A 27,231-nucleotide genomic window follows, 5' to 3' on the forward strand; every position below is an offset into this window, starting at 1 on the left:
CACATAAATATAGTCTACTACTCTTTGACAAAGGAGCAAAGGACAGCATTGGAGAAAAAATAGTCTTTCAACAAATGGTGCTAGAACAAATGGACATCCGCATGCAATAAAATTAATCTAGACACAGACCTTACACCCTTCACAAAAATTAACTCAAAATGGAACACAGATCTAAATGTAAAACACAAAACTATAAAACTCCCAGAAGATAACATAGCAGAAAATCTAGATGACCTTGGGGTTTGGAGATGACTTTTAGATACAATATTAAAACACAATCCACACAATCCATTTCAAAAAAAAAATCGTTAAGTTGGACTTGACTAAAATTAAAAACTTCTGCTCTGCAAGAGACATTTTTAAGAGATTAAAAGACAAGACACAGATTAGGAGACAATATGTGCAAAAAATATATCTGTTAAAGGACTGGTACTCAAAATATACAATTTAATATTGTTAAAACTCAATAATAAGAGAACAAATGACCCAATTAAAAAACGGGCAAAAGATTTCAACAGACATCTCACCAAAGAAGATAGGCAGATGACAAATAAGCATATGAAAAGATGCTCAACATCATATGTCATTAGAGGGTTGCAAAGTAAAACAATGAGACACCACTACACACCTATTGGAATGGCTAAAGTCCAGAACAGTGACAACACCAAATGCTAACAAGGATGTGGAGCAATAGGAAAGCTCATTCATTGCTGGTGGAAATGCAAAAGGGTATAGTCACTTCGGAAGACAGTTTGGCAGTTTCTTACAAAACTAAAAATACTCTTACCTAATACAATCCAGCAATTGCACTCTTTGGTATTTACCCAAATGAATTGAAAATATGTCCACAAAAAAATCTGCACATGAATGTTTATAGGAGCTTTATTCATAATTGCCAAAACTTGGAAGCCAATATATTCTTCAGTAGGTAAATGGATAAATAAACTGTAGTACATCCAGACAATGGAATGTTATTCAGTGTTAAAAAGAAATGAGCTATCAAGCTATGAAAAGGCACAGAGGAACCGTAAATGCTTATGACTAGGTGAAAGAAGCTAATCTAAAAAGGCTACATACTGTATGATTACAACTATGACATTTTGGAAAAGGTAAAACCATAGAGACAGAAAAAGATCAGTGGTTACCAGGGGCTCAGAGGTACCGAGCCAGGGATGAATGGGTGGAGCACAGGGTATGTTTAGGGCAATAAAATTATTCTGTATGATATTGTAATGGTAGATACATGTCATTGTACATTTGTCAAACCTACGGAATATATGACACAAAGAGTGAATCTTAAGGTAAACTATGGATTTTAGTTAATAATAATGTAAGAATATTGGCTCACCAATTGTAGCAAATGTATAACATCAAAGTAAGATGTTAATCATAGGGAGATGGGGTAGCAGAAGTGGTAACGGAGTGTATGGGAACTCTCTTCACTTTCCACTCAATTTCTCTGTAAACCTAAAACTGCTCTAAAAAATAAAGGCAATTATTTTTGAAAAAATACTTTTATAACCATCCATTTCATCCCATTTTTCTCACAGAAGCTGGGTGGTGAGGACCTGGGGAGGAGTCTTCTTATGCCTTGATATGAGCAGTACTTTACATCTTTTATACTAGTGATTAGGATAATCTATTGAGATTCTCAATTCGTAACAAAATACACCACAGTCAGATGAGCTAAACAAATATAACACTGCATAATTCATTAGTGGTGAAAATAGCCAACTAACCTGAAAATGAAGTATGAAAAAGCCTTCAAGAAATCACTTCTAGGGCCGGCCCCGTGGCTTAGCGGTTAAGTGTGTGCGCTGTGCTACTGGCGGCCTGGGTTCGGATCCCAGGTGCGCACTGACGCACCGCTTCTCCAGCCATGCTGAGGCCGCGTCCCACATACAGCAACTAGAAGGATGTGCAACTATGACATACAACTATCTGCTGGGGCTTTGGGGGGAAAAAATAAATAAATAAAATCAAAAAAAAAAAAAAAAGAAATCACTTCTAATCTATTATTGGTGAATAGAAAATATCTAAATGGCCACTGAAAAGAGTAAAAGAGAAGAGAAAGGGCTTAAGAGGTGACATTGTAGCTAATCTAAAGAAATAGCCCGAAACTCATCTATCTCCTCTAGATAAGAAATGCAGCTTCTGGGGGTGGCCCGGTGGCATAGTGGTTAAGTTCCTGCACTCTGCTTTGGCGGCCCGGGGTTCACCGGTTCGGATCCTGGGCATGGACCTATGCACCACTCATGGAGCCATGCTATGGCGGCATCCCACATACAAAAGAGAGGAAGATGGGCACAGTTCTCCCTCATGCAAAAATAAGAAGATTGGCAACAGATATTGGCTCATAGCCAATCTTCCTTACCCTCCCGCCCCCCATGCCCCCCAAAAAAAGAAATGCAGCTTCTCTGAATAGGAGGAAAAGTGAAAGAAATAGTGAAACTAGGTTGATTGTAAAATGGAGTGATTCTGTGCTGGACACAGAGTAGAAATTTAATAAGTATGTACTACCCTAACTTCATATAAGGTGTACATCCTGAATATAAAGTATAATGTGCAGCCACTCACTTAATATCAAAACAATATGATTTCCAGAAGACATAAGAAAACCATTCCTCTAACTCCCATTCAGAATCTTTCTAAAAACTAGCCACGTTATTAACTTTATGTCTAAGAGTACAACATTGTTAGCTGCAATAGATCTTTAAAAAAAAAAAAACCAACCTTCTATTCAAGTATCATCTGAAGAAAGTTCATAAATGGTTTCATAAATTGACAGAAAGTACTATCTATAGTATCTGGCATATAAATGGCAAAATATTTCTATTTTTTAAAAAAATCAAGAAGCATCACCCAGGAAAGTGTATATTACATTATTTTCTTAAAAAGTAACTCATTAAGAAGGTTTCTATAAAAACATATTTTACAAGTATGTGGGATGTGTTTGTTTCTCTACTGAAACAAGAACTAACTTGAGAGAAGAGCATATTAACAAGTTCTGAAGAGAGAGGTAATTAGCATATTGGAAGCTAACATTTTTGGCACATGGGAGCTATAGCAAGAATGTCTATCCTCCAGTCATGAGTCATGGACTAGGGGGCCTCTCCATTTATTGTGAAGCAATCCTTCAGTAAAAGGAGCAGCAGGGAAGAATACAACATATGAATAATGACTTGGACAACTTCCCAGGAAGAAATCATAGTGAAGCTAGGTCTGAGAAAGTTAGATAGTATATACTACACATTACACTAATGCTCTCTTTTCTTAATCATTCTTACTCTTTAGTTAGCAGAGAGAGTGAAATTTAGAGTCTTTAGTTCTAACCAAAGTTTTCTATTTTTTTATGGATTTTATTAATACTGAATAAAATTATACATGTATTAACTTTGTTTTAAATCTTATGAAATATTTAACGCATCATTAAAAATTATTTTATGATGACATCTGTGAAAAACTCTCACCTGTCACATACCCACCCCAGCACAGACACACAATGACACCAGAAGGCAACACTCTGCTTTACCTTCTGCTGAAAAGTCTGCTACCTCCAACGCTTGAGATCCATACACGAAGCCCTCCTGGAATCTATGAACACAGCAGAGGCAAAAGGCAGAGAAGTTTATGTAGATTTAAAGTTACACTGCCCAAAACATTAAATGCCAAATGCCTATCACAAGTCTACATATCTGCCAAGGAAATCAGATTCTAGATTTGACAATGAGCAAATCAACGATATATTGATACATTCAGAGTTCATTGTATATTATGCAGCTAATTATATGAAAAAAGCAAAAGTTGAGCCTTAACTAATTTATATTCTCACCAATAGAAGTGATTTACACTGTCATGAATACTAAAAGAGCAACAAAGTATGAATTCATATACGCTGAAAGTAACAATTTCATTTTTAAAATTATGTGCGAGAACCAATACCTATATAAGGAATATAAAAGAAATTAAGTAGAAAAATATACTTCACAAAATGGAGTGTGATAGACCCTATAGCTCAAGGTACATGCTTTCTTAGGACCAGAGATTGTTAGGGATATAGGAGAAAAACAATTAGAAACAGACCTGGAAGAGCACAAAGGCAGCGGGGGAAAAGGAAAAGCAGAAAAGTAAAGATATTCTGATACCAAGATTTAATTTAAGTCTGACAGTAATGTTGAAATGAGCAAGGTACTACATATGCTAGGCAGTAAGGGGGGAATCTACCTTGTTCCAATATTTTAAAATAAATATAAGCATGGAACATGAAAAGTTTTTCAGAAAATATTCATGTAAAAAATTTAGGATTTAATCAGATAAAGTATTCAGATCTCAGATTTCATTTCATTCTCTTCTGATGATAGGGATCCAAGACTACAAAACGCAACTGGTACACGAGAAAAGGAATCAGATAAAGTTTACTAGCTATTAAATTTAAAACAGAGGGGCACATTATCTTTATGTAATATTTAGAAATCCTTAAAAATATCATCAAATAATTAGGAAAGAAGCAACAAAGCACTGTCTTAAAACATGGTGATCTGCCAAGAAAGAAACATAGTATTACAAAACATTGGCCCTGCAGTCAGGTGGCCTGAGTTCAAGTTCCGGCTAAATCACTTAATTGCTTTGTGACATCAGGCAGGTCACTTAATCTCTCAGTACAACCAGACTTGTTCAATAAGGACTCCTTCACCATCCCGCAGATTTATACTGAATATCAAATGAAATAAGGTATTAAAAATCACAGAATGTTAGATGTGCAAAAATTTAAATCAGTGCATTTGACTTAAATTAACAACTTAGTAAAAGTTGTTAAGTAAGAAATACAGGGAATATAGAGTGGCAAGCAAAGGAATTTGGGGAGCTGTGTAGGGCAGAAAGCCTAAAAAAAGCAAAGCAAAAAGGCTGAGCTGGCCAAAAGAGCCTAGAGTAGTTGTCAGGGCTAAACGGCAGCCAGAAGATCACAGTCCCCAAGAGACAGTTGTATCATATTACTAATTCAGCAATTTGCCCAGCACTATCTGCCTCAGATATATCTTCTCTTAATTTCCAAAACAATCTTATAGACTGCACCCTCCTGTAAGGCAGTGCTTGTGACATCTAAGGATCTGAGACACAGTAACTACTTGCATATTGCATATATTTCTAAAAACCAAAGAAATAAGATCCCACCCAAGAAAACAGTATTGGCAGCAAAGGCTTAAATAGGATGTAGGATGTGCCAGGCACAGTTCTAAGAGCCATAGGTATTAACTAATTTGATCTTCACAGCTCTGAGCTGGGTACTATTATTATCCTCACTCTACAGATGAAGAAACTGAGACACAGGGAACTTAAGAAACTTGCCCAAACACACATAGCCAGAAGTGGCAGATCTGTACCTCAAACCCAGACCGTCTACTTCTAGAGCCACACTCTGAGTCACTATATCATCCAGTCTACAGAATTAAAATCACACAAACCAGGCACTTATCTCTATGTAAGAAGCCAAACAATTATGAATGTTCTTAAGTATTCAATCATGCTATATATATTCTTCAGCATTTGCAACATTTTCTTGGAAAATTAAAGTTCAAATACTTGTTGTACAAAATATGTATAAAAATGGGAAATGTTTACAATATAAAACTAAAAGGAAAAACAGAAATTTTTAAAAACAAGAAAATGCCTAAAAAGGACTAAAGAACATATACCTAAATAACATTCAAATAATACTGGTATTAGAGTAGCAACATTGATTTTGTTTCCATTTTTTAAAACTTGCTGCCATGTGATTACATAATTCACTCTTAAACATTGTATAAACTGAAAAAAATCAAACACAATGAAATACTACCATACATCCATTAGGATGGCTACTATCAAAATTTTTCTAAAAAAGAAAGAAAATAAGTGTCGTGAGGATATGGAGAAATTGGAACCCCTGTGTACTGTTGGTGAGAATGTAAACATAGAAACATAGAAAACAGTATGGCAGTTCCTCAAAAAATTAAAAATAGAATTATCATATTATCCAGCAATTCCACTTTGGGGTATATAGCCAAAAGAATTGAAAGCGAGGATTCTCAAAGAGAGATCTGTACACTCATGTTCACAGCAGCATTATTCGTAATAGCCAAAAGGTGCAAGTCACTCAAGTCTTATCGACTAGATAAATGGATAAACAAAATATCGGACATACACACAGTGGATTATTATTCAGCCTTAAAAAGAAGGAAATTCTGCCAGGTGCTACAACATGGATTAACCTTGAGGATATTATGTTAGATGAAATAAGGCAGTCACAAAAGGACAAATACTGTATGATCCTACTTATATGAAGTACCTAGAGTAGTCAAATTCATAGAGATAGAAAATAAGATGGTAGTTGCCAGGGGCTAGGGGAAGGGGAGAAATTAGGAGTTATTCCTTACTAGGCACAGGGTTTCAGTTTTGCAAGATGCAAAGAGTTCTGTGGATACATAGTGGTGATGATAGCACAAAAATATGAATGTACTTAATGCCATTGAACTGTACACTTAAAAATGATTAAGATAGTAAATTTTATGTTATCCATATTTTATCACAATCTTTTTTAAAAAGTAAAATGTACTAAGTGTATAAAATCTAAAAAGGGAAGTACAAAGAAGAAAACAAAATCTAGTATTTCATCTTCCTGAAAAACCACTGTAAATCCCTTTTTAATGTATATTGTTACATGGTTGAAAAAATCATACTATATACTTTTTTAAAAAAAGTAATTCCTATCAATGCCATTGTTACCAATGTTAATCCTCTTTAGTACTGAAATATTTTACTAAAAGTTTAACTGAAAAGATTTTTTTTTAACTCAAAGGTTAAAATAATTAAAGCATAATTTTTGCTCCAAGAACTTAAACAGTATGGTATCGAAATAATAGCTTAAATCCTCCAGGTTTCCCAGCAGAACAGCTTTTCAACTCAGAGTTACATTCTTAGATTGCAAGACTAACAACCAAACCTCTTTTGTAAGGGATTACCCGTATTACTACTTAGGTGTTGTACCAAATTGGTCTCCCTACCCGCATTCTCAATCCTCTTTGTGGGAGACACTACTGGCTGCCTATCATATACCCATTCTCCCTTTCTTCTTTAGTAATAGACCCTGGTTTTATTCTGGGCAGCATGCAGCCAGGTAAAAGTGTACATTTTCCAGCCTTCCTTGCTGCTAGGACTGGTCGAGGAGCTAGAAGTGGAAGTCACTGGATGGGACTTCCAGGAAAGCAACTTAAAGGTGACTGACTCAACTGGGTGTCTATAACTTGGACCTGATGGATGGCACTCCAGCAGTCATTTCAGACCATAAGGTGATAAAAACTATGCCAAAGGACAGTAGAACAGACAGAAGGATCTTAGGTCCTCGATGATCCTAGAGTCATCATACAAAGCCCGGACTTCGCTGTGAGAAATACACCTCTATCTTGTTTAGACCACTTGCTTTGTATTCCAGGTAAACCTAAATGTAACTAATAGACCCAACTTTATCCTGCCATCAGTGACTGTTCTAACATGCAAATCATAATTGTCAAAATCCTTATGTTGGCACATAGGCCCTTTCATAATTTCTTTGGCCTCTGCTTATTTCTGCAGCCTTACCTTAGCCTTAAGCTCCAGCCATAAAGAACCACTTGTAGGATGGTGACTATAGTTAATAATACTGTAGTGCATATTTGAAAGTTGCTGAAAGTGTAGATCTTAAAAGTCCTTATCACAAGAAAAAAAAATTTGTAACTATATAGAGTGATGGATGTTTAAAAAAAAAGAGTGAGAATATGTATTCTGCATTCAGGATATGGTGTTCTGTCTATGCCATTACATCAATTTTTATTAACTGTGTTATCCAAATTGTCAAAATCCTAAAGATTCATGAATGTATTGTTGTATCATTTACTGTGAAAGGTATATTAAAACTTTTCTCTTACTGTGAAAAAAAGGAAAGAACCACTGGTGGGCTTCTCACACTATCCTGTTTTTGCACAAGCTGCTTGGAATGCCCTTCTCCTGAACGTTTCTCCACCCATCATTCAAGTCTCAGCTCCTCCAAAAAGCTTTCGTGCTGCACCCACTATATACAAAGGCACAGACAACACATTCATGCACCAAATATGAATCCAAATATGAAAGACACTTTTCCTGTATATTTACCTTTTCTATGCAGGTACTATAGTACTTTTCAATTATAATGTAATTTTGGTTTTCTTATCTGCTGTTAAGTTCCTGAGGATAGAGACCATCAGTAATTCTTTGGCTTTCCGTAGCCCTTAGCACAGGGTCTAGAGCACATAGTAGAATTCAGTAAATGTTGGGAGCGTGAAGTTCAGAGAAACAGTCATTCTTAGGCACTTCAAAACTTTCATATTCTCACACACACTGGGAAAGCACACTGTTGCCTTCATTTTAAATCACAAAAATTCTAGTATCAAGGAATATATCAGAAGTCATCAGGATTTTAAGCTAGTTGGTAATAATTAATTTCCTTAACTATAAAATATCATTTCTCTTCCAAAACAAACCAAGTATTCTGAGTGGATAAATAAATCTGTTTTTTTTCAGTACAACTTTTGAAGTATTCAAGAGAAGAAGGTGATAAAGAACATTTTCTCTCTTTGTGGGACATCCCTACAACAAATATTTATTGAGGATCATTTATTGTACTAGGCAGATAAAATACATAATAATGAGCTCTTTGAAAAAGTCCTAAGATACTATGTCCATCCCTATCTCCATGAGATGAGAAAGCTCAGAGGAGACAGCGTTTAGATTTTTTTTTTTTAAAGGAAAAATGAAACTTTTAAGAAAAAGCTTTTAATTTTCCCTTTTGTGTGTGTGTGTGTGTGTGTGTGTGTGTGTGAGGAAGATCAGCCCTGAGCTAACATCCAATGCCAATCCTCCTCTTTTTGCTGAGGAAGACTGGCCCTGGGCTAACATCCATGCCCATCCTCCTCCACTTTATATGGGATGCCGCCACATCATGGCTTGACAAGCAGTGCGACAGTGCGCGCCCGGGATCCGAACCTGCGAACCCCGGGCCGCCGAAGCAGAGCACGCGTACTTAACCACTTGTGCCACTGGGCCGGTCCTTTAATTTTCCATTTTTTACGAGCTCAAGTTTGTTTTTAGGTAAGATAGAAGGAGCTGGTGTCTTTTAGTATCCACTATGTAGCACTGTATCAGGTTCTTTACATACATTATCTCAATTAAGCCTCATAAAAGTTCCGGGAGATAGTTCTTAACCTCATTTTAAAGGCTAAGAAGCAGAGTTTGTGAAAGTTAAACAGCTAGGATCTGAGCTCAGAAATGTTTGCCTCTAACAACTGTGGTCCATTACACGTGAGCTCTTAAATTCTTAGACAGAAACATAAAATATAGGGGCCAAGAGAAAGCTATCAGTAAATAACTCACCAGTTAACTAAGCTTCCATATGCTTCCTCACTATTTACAACATTTTGGCTGGTGCAAAGAAGCCACTTTTTAAATGACGAGAAAAAAAACTGACTTTAAAGAGCACAACTGATAGAACCGAGATTCAAACTTTCTGAAATAAGCTTTAACAAATAAGTAAAGCCCAGCAACAAAACTTGAGAACATATCTTTCTCATTACAACCTTCTTTAACTCCCTCCGGTATAAGTAGGAGACAACATCACAAGGGACAACGTCTCTCCTAAATTCTATGTATCTGTTAAACAATCCCAATCAGTGACCCTAAGGAAAGCCTATTTCTCACCACATAATATTTGGAATAATACCCCAGATGAGTAAATACATCCATTAAAAGGCTAGTAAAAATAGTAATAATAATAGAGTCTAAACAAGAAAATAACTGTAGGGAAAGAAGTTAATTTAACACTATGATGGTTGTGATTCAATAATCCTTACCCAGATCTCCTCAAACCTCAAAAGAAATGTGTTACTGTGACAATGTGTGTATATTCCAAGCAACTCTTTATAAGAGGTTCATGAAAGGATATAACATAAAACTAAACGAGAAGGGCCCCAAAATGTGGCACAAGGCATTGCAGTTAGATAGAATAAAAAATGTCCCAACAGGGAGGAGTCTTCATTGCAAAGATGAACAACGAAAAAAGAGTGTGAAATTTTCTTCTATGGGAATATTTTAAAATTCAGAAATCTTTATCTATATGAAAGTCCACGTTTTATCCTATCTGAAAGCAAGAGAGGTTGGCATTAGTGACCTAGGTCTCTCTCACCCAGGAATGGATGCCTTAGTCCCATAACCCCCAGCCACTAACCAACCAATCATCTTTTAGTTACCTGGATACTGAGGATCCTTCACTATGTCCCAGAACTCAGAGTCTATGCCAATACTAAATTATTGTGAAGATAACACAGAGCAGAAGTTTCACACTGTGAATTCTATAGCCCTGTTCCCAGTGATGAGAAACAGCAGAACCTGGTGAAAGCAGATCCTACTCAGAGAACCAATCAGCCCTTAATTCAGAGTCAAAGATCCTCTGCCAATAACTTGCCCAAGTGCCTTCCTCACCCCACTCTGATCCCAATTCCTTAGAATAAACATTTAAAGATTCTAAGAACTGTATGAAATGTAAAAGCTAATGCTGGAGTGACATCAGCATCATGGAGGAGTGAGCTTTCCCCCTTACACTCTGCCTCTGCCAAGATACAACAAAAATGACATTCATATACCAGCAGAGGACCTTCACACAACTCAAAAGACATCTGAGAGACCCACACGGCCATACGTCTAAAGGTGGAGGTGCTAGACTGCCCGGAGGAAGTGGAAGGAGGTAAGGAGAACTCCTCTACTTCCCAAATGACAGCAACCCTGGGACCGGGTCCATGCGGCTCTCAGAGATGGGGGGGGAGGGGCAGCTCTCCACGGGAAAACTATTGCTCTCCAAGTGCCCTCACAGCCTGTGGAAAAATTTCCATATGGAGGGGACTGAACTCAAATCACTAATATTAGAAACGAAAGAGGAGCAATTACAACAGATACCACAGAAATACAAAGGATTATAAGAGACTACTATGAAAAACTGTATGCCAACAAACTGGACAATCTAGAAGAAATGGATAAATTCTTAAACTCAAACAACCTCCCAAAACTGAATCAAGAAGAAATAGAGAATCTGAATAGACCAATCACAAGTAAAGAGATTGCAACAGTAATCAAAAACGTCCCAAAAAATAAACGTCCAGGACCAGATGGCTTCTCTGGAGAACTGTACCAAATATTCAAAGATTTAATACCTATCCTTCTCAAACTATTCCAGAAAATAGAGGAAGATGGAAGACTTCCTAACACATTCTACAAGGCCAACATCACCCTGATACCAAAGCCAGGCAATGACAGTACAAAGAAGGAAAACTACAGGCCAATATCGCTGATGAACACAGATGCAAAAATCTTCAACAAAATATTGGCAAACCGAATACAGCAACACATTAAAAAGATCATACACCATGATCAAGTGGGATTTATACCAGGGACACAGGGATGGTTCAACATCTGCAAATCAATCAATGTGATACACTACATTGACAAAAGGAGGAATAAAAACCACATGATCATCTCAATAGATGCAGAGAAGGCATTTGACAAGATCCAACATCCATTTATGATAAAAACTTTCAACAAAATGGGTATAGAAGGAAAGTACCTCAACATAATAAAGGCCATATATGACAAACCCACAGCCAACATCATACTCAATGGGGAAAAGCTGAAAGCCATCCCTCTGAAAACAGGAACAAGACAAGGGTGCCCACTCTTGCCACTCTTATTCAACACAGTACTGGAGGTTCTAGCCAGAGCAATTAGGCAAGAAAAAGGAATAAAAGGAATCCAAATAGGCAACGAAGAAGTGAAACTCTCACTGTTTGCAGACGACATGATCTTATATATAGAAAACCCTAAAGAATCCATTGGAAAACTATTAGAAACAATCAACAACTACAGCCAAGTTGCAGGGTACAAAATCAACTTACAGATATCAGTTGCATTTCTATACACCAACAACGAACTAACAGAAAGAGAACTCAAGAAGACAATCCCATTTACAACTGCAACAAAAAGAATAAAATATCTAGGAGTAAATTTAACCAAGGAAACAATGAAAACTATAAGACATTATTGAGCGAAATCAACGATGACATACAGAAATGGAAAAATATTCCATGCACGTGGATTGGAAGAATAAACATAGTTAAAATGTCCATACTACCTAAAGCAATCTACAGATTCAATGCAATCCCAATCAGAATCTCAAGGACATTCTTCACAGAAATAGAACAAAGAATACTAGCATTCATATGCGGCAACAAAAGACTGAATAGCTGAAGCAGTCCTGAGAAAGAAGAACAAAGCTGGAGGTGTCACAATCCCTGACTTCAAAACATACTACAAAGCAATAGTAATTAAAACAGCATGGTACTGGTACAAAAACAGACACACAGATCAATGGAACAGAACTGAAAGTCCAGAAACAAAACCTCTCATCTATGGGCAGCTAATCTTTGACAAAGGAGCTAAGGACATACAGTGGAGAAAGGAAAGTCTCTTCAATAAATGGCGCTGGGAGAACTGGACAGCCACTTGCAAAAGAATGAAAGTAGACCATCTTCTTTTGCCATACACAAAAATTAACTCAAAATAGATCGAAGACCTGAAGATGAGACCTGAAACTATAAAACTCCTGGAGGAAAATATAGGTAGTACACTATTCGTCACCAGCCATAAAGGGATCTTTTCAAATTCCATGTCTACTCAGACAAGGGAAACAAAAGAAAAAATAAACAAGTGAGACTTCATCAGATTAAAGAGCTTCTACAAGGCAAATGAAACCAGGATCAAAATGAATAGGGAACCCACCAGCTGGGAAAAAATATTTGCAAACCATACATCTGAGAAGGGATTAATCTCCATAATATATAAAGAACCCACACAACTGAACAACAAAAAAACAAACAACCCCATCAAAAAATGGGCAGAGGAAATGAACAGACACTTCTCCAAAGAAGATATACTGATGGCCAATAGGCACATGAAAAGATGCTCAACATCACTAATCATTAGGGAAATGCAAATCAAAACCACACTAAGATATCATCTTACACCCGTTAGAATGGCTATAATCACCAAGACAAAAAATAACAAATGCTGGAGAGGCTGTGGAAAAATGGGAACCCTAATCCACTGCTGGTGGGAATGCAAACTGGTGCAGTCTCTATAGAAAAGTATGGAGATTCCTCAAGAAATTAAAAGTAGAAATACCTTATGATCCAGCTATCCCACTACTGGCTATCTACCCAACGAACCTGAAATCAACAATCCAAAGAGGCTTATGCACTCCTATGTTCATTGCAGCATTGTTCACTATAGCCAAGACATGGAAGCAACCCAAGTGTCGCTCGACTGAGGATTGGATAAAGATGATGTGGTATATATATACCATGGAATACTACTCAGCCATAAAAAGAGACAAAATCGTCCCATTTGCAACAACGTGGATGGACCTTCAGGGTATTATGTTAAGTGAAATACGCCAGAAATAGAAAGACAAACAGTGCATGATTTCACTCATATCTGGAAGGTAAACCAACATATGGACAGATAGAACTGTGTGGTGGTTACCAGGGACTAGTGGGGTGGCGGGTGGGCACCAGGGGTGGAGGGATGCACTTATATGGTGACTGACCAACAATAATGTACAACAAAAAATTCACAATAAAAAAAAGAAATTAAAAAAAAAAAACTTTTATTCGAACACTGCCATGCCCATTCATTCACCGGTTGTCTGTGGCTGCCTTCTCACTACAACTACAGAATTGAATAGTTATGACAAGAGACCACATGGCCTCCAAAGCCTAAAATATTTACTGGCCCTTTACAGAAATACAGAAAATATCTGGCCCTTTACAGAAAAAAATCTGCTAACTCCTGACCTAAACACTGGATGCATAGGTGATCACAGGACTAAGTTTTTAAACTTTTCTGTATGTTTGAAATTTTTTATAATCAGAAGTCAGAAATACAGATAATTTTATACATGAAACTTTTGGTGTCTCAAGAATACAGATGAATATAGAAACAGATCATTGAAACAGAGAGTTTGGACACAATCATAATACTGATATGATACTACAAAGTTATTATACAGTTTTTAGTGCAAAAGGAACAACTTTTTAAGACAGCAATTTGGTGGTATCTATTTTTAAACACTCCTACCCTAACAGAAATTTATCCTATAGAAATACACAAGTGTGAAAAGATTAATAGTAACAGCAGTGCTTGTTACCTGCCAGACACTGTTGCAAACACTTCACACGTCATGTAACCCTCACAACAACCCTATGAGGTAAGTACTACTATTATCCCCATTTTACAGATGAGGAAACTAAGACACAGAGTTAATTTGCCCAAGTCACACAGCTAATAATCGGTATAGCTGGGATTATGAATCCGGATAATACAACCTCAAAGCCCAATCTTAATCGGCATTCAATACTGCCTGTTGAAAAAAGGGCAAAGGAAGCAAATGCAAAATATCCAAAGGATGAATACAAACAGCCAATACACAAATGGAGACATTCAACCGCCCTGGTAATAAAATAATAATAATAATATAATTAAAGGCAAAATGTTGTCTGCCTGTCAGTTTAGATAAGCAGACAAATGCCAGTGTGGGCAAGGGTAAGGAGAAAGAGGCAGCACTGCGCCCTGTTGGCAGAAGTATAAGTTGGCTCAAGCTACTTGGAGACAAAAGTGTGGCAATATGTTCCTAAATTTAAAATGGGCATACCCCATGATCCAACAATTCTGTTTCTATGAATTTATTCTAAACAGACAATCAGACAGGTGGGCAAACATACTAAGCATTATTTACCACAGTAAAAAAACTAGAAACAACCTAAATGTTCATCAATAAGGGATTAATCATAGTAAAATATAGTCAGACAATGGAATACCATAAAGCAGTTCAAAATGATTATAAGGATTTATATTTACTAATAAGAAAGATAACCACATATAGCATTTAGATTAAAAAAAGAACAGATTAAAACTACATATGTAGGATGATCCTACTTTTGTAATTTTTTTTTAAGGTGAGTATGTGTGTTTGTGTACACATCACAAATGGATGAAAAGATGTCAGGAAGGAAATGCACCAAAATATTAAATAATTATCTCTGGATGGTGGGATTTTTGAGTGTTTATTATTTTCTCCCTTATATCTTTCTTTATTATCTAATTACTTTTGCAGATTGTATAACTTTTATAATTATTTTTAAAAACTATAATCAATTTTAAGTATTTGCGTTTTACAGCTCAATAATCACAGTTTCCTTATATATAACATGCATAACCATTTCCTTACTTATAACCTTTTGTGCTACATTATATAAACTTGGTTCTATTAAAAAGAACCAAGTTTAATCAAGGAATTTAGAACAATTTGTTCTTAAAGACTTCATGACACCCTCGAAATAAGAGATATTGGAGAGCCAATGATCATCAAAATTTCACGTTAAAAAATAAATGGTAATATGATTAATTCATATTATTTATAGGATAAAAGCACCAGCTCCTTTATTCCTCACAACTCATTAGGAAATAACACCATACCCATGGTACAGATTTCTGTTTTCAGATCCGAATCCTTCCCAGTCCCTCCCAAAGTATAAAAAACTTTTTATACACATTTAGAATTTACCTGGCCCAAACAAGAACTGAAATCTCCTCGAGACCTCTGAGTTTATTTCTTTCACTTCTGCACCACGTATTTACCACTCATCTTACCAAACTAAAAACCACTACTCTGTCTGGCTCACTTTTCTGCCTTCAAAACTCAGCTATTATAGGGGCCGGCCCGGGGGCAAAGAGGTTAAGTGTCTGCGCTCTGCTGCGGTGGCCCAGGGTTTGCAGCCTCGATCCCCGGCGCAGACAGATACCACTCGTCAAGCCATGCTGTAGCAGCGTCCCATATAAAGTAGAAGCAGATGGGCACGGATGTTAGCCCAGGGCCAATCTTCCTCAGCAAAAAGAGGAGGGCTGGCAATGGATGTTAGCTCAGGGCTAATCTTCCTCACAAAAAAAAAAAACAACAACAAACCTCAGCTATCATAGGCTTTCCCTCCTGTTGGAAGCTTTCCAAATCACCTACACACTCCTGGGTCAGTTCAGTGTCCCCCTTAGTTACCCCCACAACATTCAGTGCATACCTGTATAACAGAATGCATAGCTCTATATTGTAATCTATTTAATTCTCTCTTAGATTGTAAGGAAAGGAACTATGTCTTTTATCCTTTTATCCTAATTCCTACATAAGGTTACTCAGCAAGTGTCAAATAAACGAGTGAATGGTACTGCTAGTTATCTTATCACTGCATATATTTAATTTAGCCAAATACACTATAAATCCTTAAAGGTTGGAACCTTATCACATGTCCCTTCACTTAAAAAAAAACAAAAACAAAAACACTGCCAGACCTAAATATAAGCGCTAAAACTACAAAACTCTTAGAAGAAAACAAAGGAGTAAATCTTTGCAACCTTAGATCAAGCAGTGGCTTCCTAGAGTAAGCAACAAAAGAGTAAAACACATAAATTGGACATCATCAAAATTAAAAACTTTTGCGCTTCAAAGGACACCATCAAGAAAGTGAAAAGGCAATCTACAAAATGAGAGAAAATATTTGCAAATCATAAGTCAGATAAGGGCCTAGTGTCTAGAACATACAAAGAACTCTTACAATTCAACAACAACAACAAAAAAGAATAAAAAGACAACCCAATGAAAAAATCGAAAAGGATTTGAATAGACATCTCTCCAAAGAATATAGACAAATGGACAAAAAGCACATGAAAAGATGCTCAACATTATTAGTTACCAGGGAAATACTAATCAAAACTATAATGAGATACCACTTCACACCCACTAGGATGGCTAAAATCAAAAAGACAGACACCACCAAATGTTAGCAGGGATGTAAAGAAATTGGAACCCTCACACATTGCATGTGGGAATGTAAAATGGTGCAGCTGTGTTGGAAAACAGTCTGGTAGTTCCTCAAAAGGTTAAATATAGAGCTAAGGTATAACCTAGCAGTTCCACTCTTAGGTATATACCCAAGACAACTTAAAATGTATAGCCAAACAAAAACTTCTACACAAATGTTCATAGCAGCATTATCCACAATAGCCAAAAAGTGGAAACAACCCAAATGTCTATCAACTGATGAATGGATAAACAAAATGTGGTGTATCCATACAATGGAGTATTCTTCAGCCATTTAAAATGATGTACTTATACATTCTATAACATGGATGAACTTTGAAACGTTATGGTAAATGAAAGAAGCCAGACAGAAACCACATATAGCATGATTTCATGCTATATGAAATGTCCAGAATAGACAAAGCCATAGAGACAGAAAGTAGATTAGTGGTTGCCAGGAACTAGGAGAATGGGGAAATAGGGAGCGACTGCCAACAGATATAGGGTTTCTTTTGGGGCTGATGAAATGTTCTAAAATTAGATAGTGGTAATAATTACTCAACTCTGTGAATATACTAAAACCACTGAATTGTCAAAAAAAAAAAGCCTCTGCCAAGATGGACATAAGTAAACAATTCACTGATAAAAAAATGTAGCAACATCAATCAATCACTATCTTAGAAAGTTTATGGAAAAGTGCATCCTGACAATTGATGATAATTGATTTGCCTTCATCAATCTCTTCATTAAAGATCCTGGATGCTCCAAAGGCAAACAGTTCTCATTACCTTTATATTAGACATCTTATCACAGATAAGGATGTTGCAGTAGGAGTTAGAACACTACACCAATATATTAGACACTGAAACACACTATGTGATTTTAAGGGAGGTATTTAATATTTCTGGACTTCTTTTAAGGCAAGTGATTTGAAGAAGCTGTAAGAGTCCATGAAGTTCTAAAAGCTTACGTCGTGTTTTTATCGCTACCTATAAGTACATCCGGGAAGCAATTTTTAAGTTTTAAATGAAATTATATAGGCTCTTAAAACTCCTACTTTATGCAGATCAATATAGTAATACTAGGGAACACCAGTTTACTTTGATGTTTCCTAATCATGATCCCCATTTTAAAGTCAAACATTGTTAAGCACATTTTGCTTCACGTACTCTCCTTTTCACTTTATATTTTTCACTTTAGAAATTTCCCTCTCTCAGAAAAACAAAGTTTTAACTAAATAAACTAAATATCTGTTGATTACAGTCTGTTTGTAATAAAAAGTTACAAACAACTTAAGCATCAATCAACAGAGTAACTGGTTAAACAAATAATGGTACATTTATTCAGTGAATATAGTCAGTAAAAATACAGAACAGATTTTCTAGAGAAAGGTCAGAAAGTAGACTTTTACCCATACCCTCAAAAATAACTGCATATAACTAATGATAGCATTGATGGAAGGGTTGTATATGTGAATGATATAGATTCTCTTTTAAAAGAAAATCACTGCTGGAAAAGAACATTTAATGAAATAGAGAAATATCCTTTATATATTATTAAATAGAAAATGCAGGTTACGTAAAAATCATGTAGAATTTGATCACATTCTTGAGAAAATAAAAGCATATGTTTGCCCAGAAAAACATGTGGAAAAATATGTATCACACCATTCTTAGTGTTCATCTATGAGTTATTTTACTTCTTTTTGCTTATCTTTATTTTTTTCCAGCTTTGAGATATTATTGACATATAACATTGTATAAGTTTAATGTGTACAAGATGATTTGATGCATGTATATATTGTGAAATGATTACCATAGTAAGGTTACATCCATCATCTCATTCTTACAATTTTTTTGCGTGTGTGCTTATCTTTATTACCTAATTTCTCTTAAACATGTTCTATTTATAATGAGACAAAGATTTTAATCTAAGAAAAAATAAGGTTCTCCTCTTTCATCTGTATTATTTTTAAATAAAATAGCCCATCATGGAACCCATTTTTCTTTCCTAACACAATAAAGTTTTTTATAACAATTCATTGTACATGGAGAAAATATTCTATCTTCCTACTGAACCTAACAAGATTAATCCTCATTCTCAAAACTAAGATGACTATAATTTTTACTCAGTACCTACTCTTTTTATTTGCTAATTTAATCTTCAGGAGAATTTATCATGGAAACCCCCTTATATATTTGGAGAAATAATAAACATATAATTTGCTGGAGACTTTTATACATTATGATTTAATTATTCCTCACAGCAACCACATGAGAGAGTAATTTATCATCATACAAATTTTACAGGTGGGGAAATTGAGGTTCAGAGATATTACTTTACAAAAATCCCATAGCTAGAGAGAATTCGCCCAGATTTGAAATAAGGGTTTCCAATTTCAAGATTTCCTTACACCACAGTTGTGCTTTTCATTCATTTGTATATTTATTGAGAATCAGAAGCAAAAGCTCCTCTCTGAGAAAGGAGAATTCAAGTAGTACTTTAAGAAGGAATAGCTTTATTTAAATCACTTGGACCAAAGTACTCTGTTTATTCAAATACCTTTGTGATGGAAAATGTCTTTTTGATAAAAGTATTGAATTTACAACCTTGATAAACTAAACAAGGAAGCTTAGATATAGCTGGCCAAGAGCAAAGATCACGCGTAAAATTTAACATAACCAAGTTCTGTTCTCTTATAAGTATCAAATTTCTCTGTTGTCTTTTCCTACCATGTGTATAAAAAGATAAGGACTCCCAGGATGTCAAATGGCTTTACTTAAAAGCCCATTTTTATCAACCTAAATTTTAAACCTTTATATTTACATGGACTTGAAGGTCTACAAAATTTGTTTTGGTTAATTACGTAAAGTCTTTGCAAAGTGTGGGAGACAGTGATAGTTCATAAATTGTATTTATCATTAAGCACTTGGGTGATAGCTAAGCTTTGTTAAAAACAAGACAACAGACCTTCCAAACTGGAGTCACTTATGCTAAGCCTCACATCACGAAACTGAGACTTCATTACAGTTTTGGCTCTTCCAGAAACGGAATCCTTTTTTTGTGTGTGAGGAACATCAGCCCGGAGCTAACATCTGATGCTGATCCTCCTCTTTTTTGCAGAGGAAAACTGGCCCTGGGCTAACATCTGTGCCCATCTTCCTCTGCTTTAAGCTAACATCTGATGCTGATCCTCCTCCTTTTTGCAGAGGAAAACTGGCCCTGGGCTAACATCTGTGCCCATCTTCCTCTGCTTTATATGGGACGCCCCCACAGCATGGTGGGACAAGCAGTTCATCGGTGTGCGCTAGGGATCCGAACCCACGAACCTCGGGCCTCAGAAGCAGAGCACGCGCACTTAACCGCTTGTGCCACCAGGGCGGCCCCGCCAACAATGGAATCTTAAACCAGTCAATCAGGAACCGCCTAATCAGCACTAGCAAGGTCATTTGCCTGATAGACCCCTGTCATCCCCTAAAGGAAAAGCGACCTTGCCATAAGCAATCCACCTTTTTGTCTAGTATAACTTTCTTGTTCTCGCTTTCTTCTGCCTGTAAGTTTTTCATCCTGTACAGCTCCTCGGAGCTCCTTTCTATCTGCTAGATGGGATGCTGCCCGATTCATAAATCATTAAATAAAACCAATAAGATCTTTACATTTTACTCAGTTGAATTTGGCTTTTTAACAGATTAAAATTAACTCAAAGGTTTCTTTCTCCTTCACCACCTCAAACTGAACTGTGCCACAGTGTGGCACAGACTGTTGTAAACTGGCTTCTCAAAACCCATTCACAATTTGCTTTTCCTTTGCCTTCCTCTACTCCAGAGAAGGTACCTGCCTACCACTTGGTTGGCACAGCCCCTTTTGCCTTCAGCCTCTGCCTCTTCCCTTGCTTCCTGCCTAGACCGTGGGAGCAATACCCGGAAGTGCAACAACCATTTGGGACCACGTATGCAAAAACCACAGAACAGAGGGCAGGAGAGGGGTCTTTGGGAATATGCTTGAGCAGCTGCACCAGCCCAGCACTCCCCATCTCTAGGCTTTTTGATACAAGAGGAAAATAAACCTCCTGCTTGTTTAAACCATTATTGATCGGTTTTTCTGTTGCATGAAGCCAAAAGGAGACAGAGCACCTTAGCATGTGTTCTTTCCAGGGTTTAAGCGACACCTGGATCTGCTCTCTCCCCTCTCCAACAGTTTGAAATTTTTTTAATGCTTTTAACAATTTCTACATCTAAAATACAACACAGAACTTTGTTTATTCTTTTTACCACTCATTATAATGATAGTCTATATATCTTTTTAAAAAATCACACATTATAATAAAAATTAGAGTAGGACATTAAGATGACTAGAAAACTTCCTGAATTGTATACTAACAAATTATATTTCTGAACCTATCTTCAACACAAAAGTAAGAAAAATGTGGATGCCAAGATTACATAAATATATAGCTTTCCAAGGGGAAAAAATGCTGCTTTTTAATAAGCCAAAAATATTTCCAACTATAAATTGGGTTAAACACTGGTGAGAGAGGTGGAACGAGAAATATTTCAACTATAAACTACAATCCCTGAGGAGCTAAAGAGAGATGTAAATTGTAAAGCTGGCCAGACCTTTATCTTAGCTTCCGGCAAAGTATAGAGAAAACAGCTCTAATTACTATCAGGCTAAGAGAGAAACCATTTCATCTATCAAATTGTGATAAAGAACATTCAAAGCTACTGAGGTTGAGATAAGAGGGGCACATATGTCAGTGTTGGTGAATGAAACTATACGTGAAAAGCAACTAGGAAATATATATATTAAGAGCCTTAAAACAACTGTGTCCTTTGACACAGTAAATTTATTTGAAAGACTCTATGGTAAGGGAAGAATCAGATATGTGGACCAAGATTTACATACAAGAACATCTATTTGTGTCATCTATATTATCAAAATACTGGAAAGAACTTAAATGTTCAATAATTAGAAAGGGTTAACTAAAATATATATCCACATGATAGAAGAATGTAGATACTCATTAAAAATCAGGTTTTCAAAGGAAATTTAATAATATGGATAAACATTCATCATATCTTAAGTCAGAGGATCCCTGAGTGCATTCAGACTACATTTAGTATCTTAGCAATTTGTTCATGGCACCTCTGGGTCAAAGAGGTACCTAATAATTCCAGTATAACTTTTTGAGGTTCCTCAAAAAGTTAAAAATAGAACTACCATATGATCCAGCAATTCCACTTCTAGGTATATACTCAATGGAAACGAAATCAGTGTCTCAATGAGATATCTACACTCCCACGTTCACCATAGCATCACTTAACAATAGCCAAGACATGGAAACAACTTAAATGTCCATTGGCAGATAAATGGATAAAGAAAATGTGGTATAAATGTACAATAGAATATCATTCAGCCATAAAAAAGAAGAAAATCCTGCCATTTGCAACAATATGTCTGGACCTTGAGGGCATTATACTAAGTGTAATAAGTCTGACAGAGAACAACAAATACTATATGATCTCACTTAAGTGGGATCTTAAAAAATAAAACTCATAGAAACAGAGAACAGATTGGTGGTCGCCAGAGGCAGAAGGGGTTGGAGGTAGGGGGGTGGCTGGGTGAAGGTGGCCAAAAAGTGGTGGTACAAATTGCCAGTTATAAGACAAATAAGTTCTGGGGATGTAATATACAGCATGGTGACTATAATTAACAATACTGTGTTGTATATTTGAAAGTTGCCAAGAGAATAAATCTTAAAAGTTCCCATCACAAGAAAAATAAATTTGTTAACTGTGAGGTGATGGATGTTAACTAAACTTATTGCGGTAATCATTTCACAATATATACATATATCAAATCATCATGTTGTACACCTTAAACTAATACAATGTTATATGTCAAGTATATCTCCATAAAACTAGGGGGGAAAAAACCACCAAAATAAGATAACTACTTCACACCCACTAGAATGGCTATAATAAAAGAAAAAGCAGAAAATAATAAGTGTTGGTGAGGACATGGAGAAATTGGAACCCTCACACACCGTACGTGGGAATGTAAGATGGTGCAGCCACTGTGGAAAACATTTGGCAGTTCCTCAAAAAGTTAAACGTGCAATTACCATAAGACTCAGCAAATCCACACCAAGACAACTAAAAACATATGTTCAAACAAAAACTTGTCCACAAATGTTCACAGCAGCATTATTCAAAATAGCCAAAAAGTACAAACCCAAATTTCCATCAATGGACGAATGGATAAACAAAATGTGGTATAACCATACAATGGTATATTATTCAGCCATAAAAAGCAGTGAAGTACTGATATACACTACAATATGGATGAACCTTGAAAACATGCTAAGTGAAAGAAGCCAGCCACAAAAGGCCACACAGTATATGAGTCCACTTGTATAAAATATCCACAATAAGCAAATCCATAGCAGAAAGTAGATAGTGGTTGCCAGGATCTGGGGGAGGAGAAATTGGGAAGTGACTGCTTAATGGGTATGGAGTTTCCTTTTGGGGTGATGAAAATGTTCTGGAATTAAGCAGTGGTACAAGTTGTACAACGCTATGAATGTACTAAAACTCACTGAGTTGTACACTTTAAAATGGTGAACTTTATGTCAATTTTACATCCAATAAAAAATACGTTATTATGCATCAATAATCCATAGAAAACACCAGGAGAGGGGGAAGGGGAATTGGAGGAAGGTAGTCAGAAGTACAAACTTCCAGTTATAAGATAAATAAGTACTACAGATGTAATGTACAACATACATAACTATAGTTAACACTGCTGTATGAGATATAAAAAAGTTGTTAAGAGAGTAGATCTTAAGAGTTCTCATCACAAGAAATTTTTTTTTCTTTTCTTTTTATTCTATCTATGAGATGATGGATATTAACTAAACCTAATGTGGTAATCCTTTCACAATATATGTAAATCAAACCACCATGCTGTACACCTTAAACTTATACAGTGATGTATGTAAATTATTAATCAATAAAATTGGAAAAACAAAACACCAGGAGAAAATATGCCAAAACATTATCAATGCTTATCTCTGAGTGGTCTTATTACAAGAAAAAAACATAAAACAATTTGTTTTCTTCTTTATGTTTCTATAATTCCTAACTTTTCTATAATGAATATATATTAGATTTTTATTCACACATTGATTTTTATAAGAAAATAAAAGTTGTTTTATTTTTTTAAAAAGGTATTTGCCTTTTTCTACTAATAGAAGTTATACATACTCTACTTTTTAACTGTTTTATCATATTTTAAAATCGGTAACAGCAGGGCCAGCCCCGTGGCTTGGCGGTTGGGTGCGCGCGCTCCGCTGCTGGTGGCCCGGGTTCGGATCCCGGGCACACACCAACGCACCACTTCTCCAGCCACGCTGAGGCCGCGTCCCACATACAGCAACTAGAGGGATATGCAACTGTGACACGCAACTGTCTATTGGGGCTTTGGGGAAGAAAAAAGGGGAGGAGGGTTGGCAATAGATGTTAGCTCAGAGCCGGTCTTCCTCAGCAAAAAGAGGAGGATTAGCACGGATGTTAGTTCAGGGCTGATCTTCCTCACAAAATAAATAAATAAATAATAAATAAATAAATAAATAAAATAGGTAACAGCAGGGGCCGTCCCGGTGGCGCAAGCGGTTAAGTGCGCGCACTTTGCTGCAGCAGCCTGGGGTTCTACGGTTCAGATCCCGGGCGCGCACTGACGCACCACTGGGCAAGCCATGCTGTGGCGGCGTCCCAGATAAAGTGGAGGAAGATGGGCACAGATGTTAGCCCATGGCCAGTCTTCCTCAGCAAAAAAAGAGAAGGATTGGCAGATGTTAGCACAGGGCTGATCTTCCTCACCAAAAAAAAAAAAAAAAATAGGTAACAGCACATAGTAAAATAAATACATATAGATATTTTCCAAATAATACAAGAGTATACAGTTTTTTTAACAAGTATTCCTCTCAACTCAAATTTCCTCCCCGTAGACAATCATTATTAGCAATTTGTTGTGAATACTTCCAGTCTCAGTTTTTGCAGGCAGAGATTACATCTCATTTATCTTTGTATCCTCACTACCTAGGGCACAATACTTGGCTCGTGGAAAGGAATCAAGTGATAAATAGTAAAGGAAGAGAAACGAAAAGAGATAATGGACAGATGGATAGAAGATAGACAGATGGAGGAAGGATGGATAGAAATTTGGAAAGAGAATAGATTGACCGATGAATATGTGAGTGGATGGATGTTATTGACAAATTACTATTAAATGACTTAAAGTGATAATCTTTGCTAACTGACCTTTCAAATGATCCCTTTCAGCTTCCCTATCATGACTGACCTCTGTTCTGCCCTTCTTGATAGCAGTTTGGATAAGAAAAATATAAAAAGAATTATAATTGGACATAAATGAACTAGTTTTTACTTGAGGAAAATATGAACCAGAGACTTTGTTTCAGTCCTATCTACTATATCATAAACACGGGAGCCTCAAATTTGCAGGTAGCACAGTGCCAGACACAAAGTAGAATTCAGTAAATTATTATATTGATTGTAATTCCCTACACATTGATAAGAAGAGCAAATATAATTTCTCTATAAGTGAAAACAGAAAAATGTTTCCCTTGTCTTGGTCTAGTACTCAGATTATAAGAAAAATACTAAGAAGGAAAAGCTAAACACAGCACATGGTACATACAAACAAATTACTGAAGAATTGTTTATAATGGTGAAACACTAGAAACAACCTACATATTAACAGGGAATTTATTTATTTTATTAAACCAATGCCCTATTGAATTCAGGCAGTCAGACTCCTGAACTCAGGTCATGCTGAATAAAAGAAGAGCGACCACCACCGAAGACCAAATTGGTAATCTAGAAGATTAAATAAAAGAAATCTTCCAGGGGCTGGCCCAGCGGCGTAGCAGCTAAGTTCGAGCATTCTGCTTCAGTGGCCCGGTTTCAGATCCTGGGCGCGGACCTACTCACGGCTCATCAAGCCATGCTGAGGTGGCGTCCCACAGAGAAGAACTAGAAGGACCTACAACTGGGATATACCAGTATGTACTGGGGGCTTTGGGGAGAAAAAAGAAAAAGAGGAAGATTGGCAACAGATGTTAGCTCAGGGCCAATCTTTCCAAAAAAAAAAAAACGAGAGAAATCTTCCAGAATGTAGAGGGGAAAAACAGTTGAAAATTTTGAGAATGAATTTAAGAGACATAGAAGATAGAGCCTAAAAGGTCAACATTTCTTAATAAGCATACCTGAAGAAGAGAACAAGAGAGGCAACATAGGGAGAAGAGGAAATAATCAAATAAATAACAGGAAATAAAAATTGCTCTAAACCAAAAATAACAGAAAGGGCCCACTAAAAGATTCATAAGAAACTGGCAGGATTGGAAAAAGGGTGTGAAGGAGGGGAGGGTGGGGTAGGAGGATTGTAACTAAATCTACTGAAGACCACTTTTCAACATCTGAAGTTCAAATTACGTGCATAAGTTATCCACGCAAAAAATAAATAATTTGTAAAAGACACAGGAAACGAAGCCAGATAAATTTTAAAAGAAACAAAAAGAAGGCCTACATTTTCTAGACAGACTTTGGTGAAATTTTAGAATGCATGGATAAAGTGAAGAATCCTAAGAGATTCCAGAAAGTAAAAAAAACAAGCTTCCAGTAAAGAAACTTCCCATGAGCAACAAGCAATACCAAAAGACATGAAGCAACAGTTTTGGGTTCTGAGAAAAAAAATTATTCTCAATATAGAATTCCATATTCAGCCAAACTATCAATCAAGTATGAGGACAAATTACATTATCAGACATGCAAGGACGCAGGAAATCTACACATCCTAGATAAAAAAGCTACTCAAAAAGATGTCCTCAACTAAACAACAAAAAAAATCCAAGAAAGAAAAAAACCACACATGGGATATAAAGAAAAACTATTAGCTGAGTATGACCCGGAAGTCTTGAAGAAAGGGCAAAATAAAGTACGAAGATCCTTTAGGCCTTAATACCTGGAAGACTGTTTCAAGCAGCACTTACTTTATATGCAAGATTACATCTCCTTCTCCATGGGTCTCAATATACTAATTCATTCAGCAATAAATAAATTACATAATCATAATATTTTAAAGCTGCTGAACAGTTTCCAATGTTTACTTTTTAGAATCAATCCATAGATAATAAGCATTGAATAAACCAGGATGCT

General features: G+C 36.3%; 1 protein-coding gene across 2 annotated transcripts in view; it reads right to left on the reverse strand.

The window, feature by feature from the left end:
• The window catches only part of CDK19 (cyclin dependent kinase 19), a 158,189-nt gene that overhangs the window by 121,535 nt on the left and 9,423 nt on the right, over positions 1-27,231 (reverse strand). Inside the window, exon 2 of one of the 2 annotated variants that reach the window (XM_014781161.2) lies at positions 3,533-3,594. The exons of the other annotated variant lie outside the window; for it this stretch is intronic. The gene's annotated coding sequence lies outside the window, so the exon portion shown is untranslated. The remainder of the gene's footprint in view (positions 1-3,532; positions 3,595-27,231) is intronic. 2 annotated transcript variants of the gene reach the window in all.

Source organism: Ceratotherium simum, chromosome 19 (assembly GCF_057802395.1).
Source record: "Ceratotherium simum simum isolate JZ-2026a chromosome 19, ASM5780239v1, whole genome shotgun sequence".
Classification (NCBI taxonomy): domain Eukaryota; kingdom Metazoa; phylum Chordata; class Mammalia; order Perissodactyla; family Rhinocerotidae; genus Ceratotherium; species Ceratotherium simum.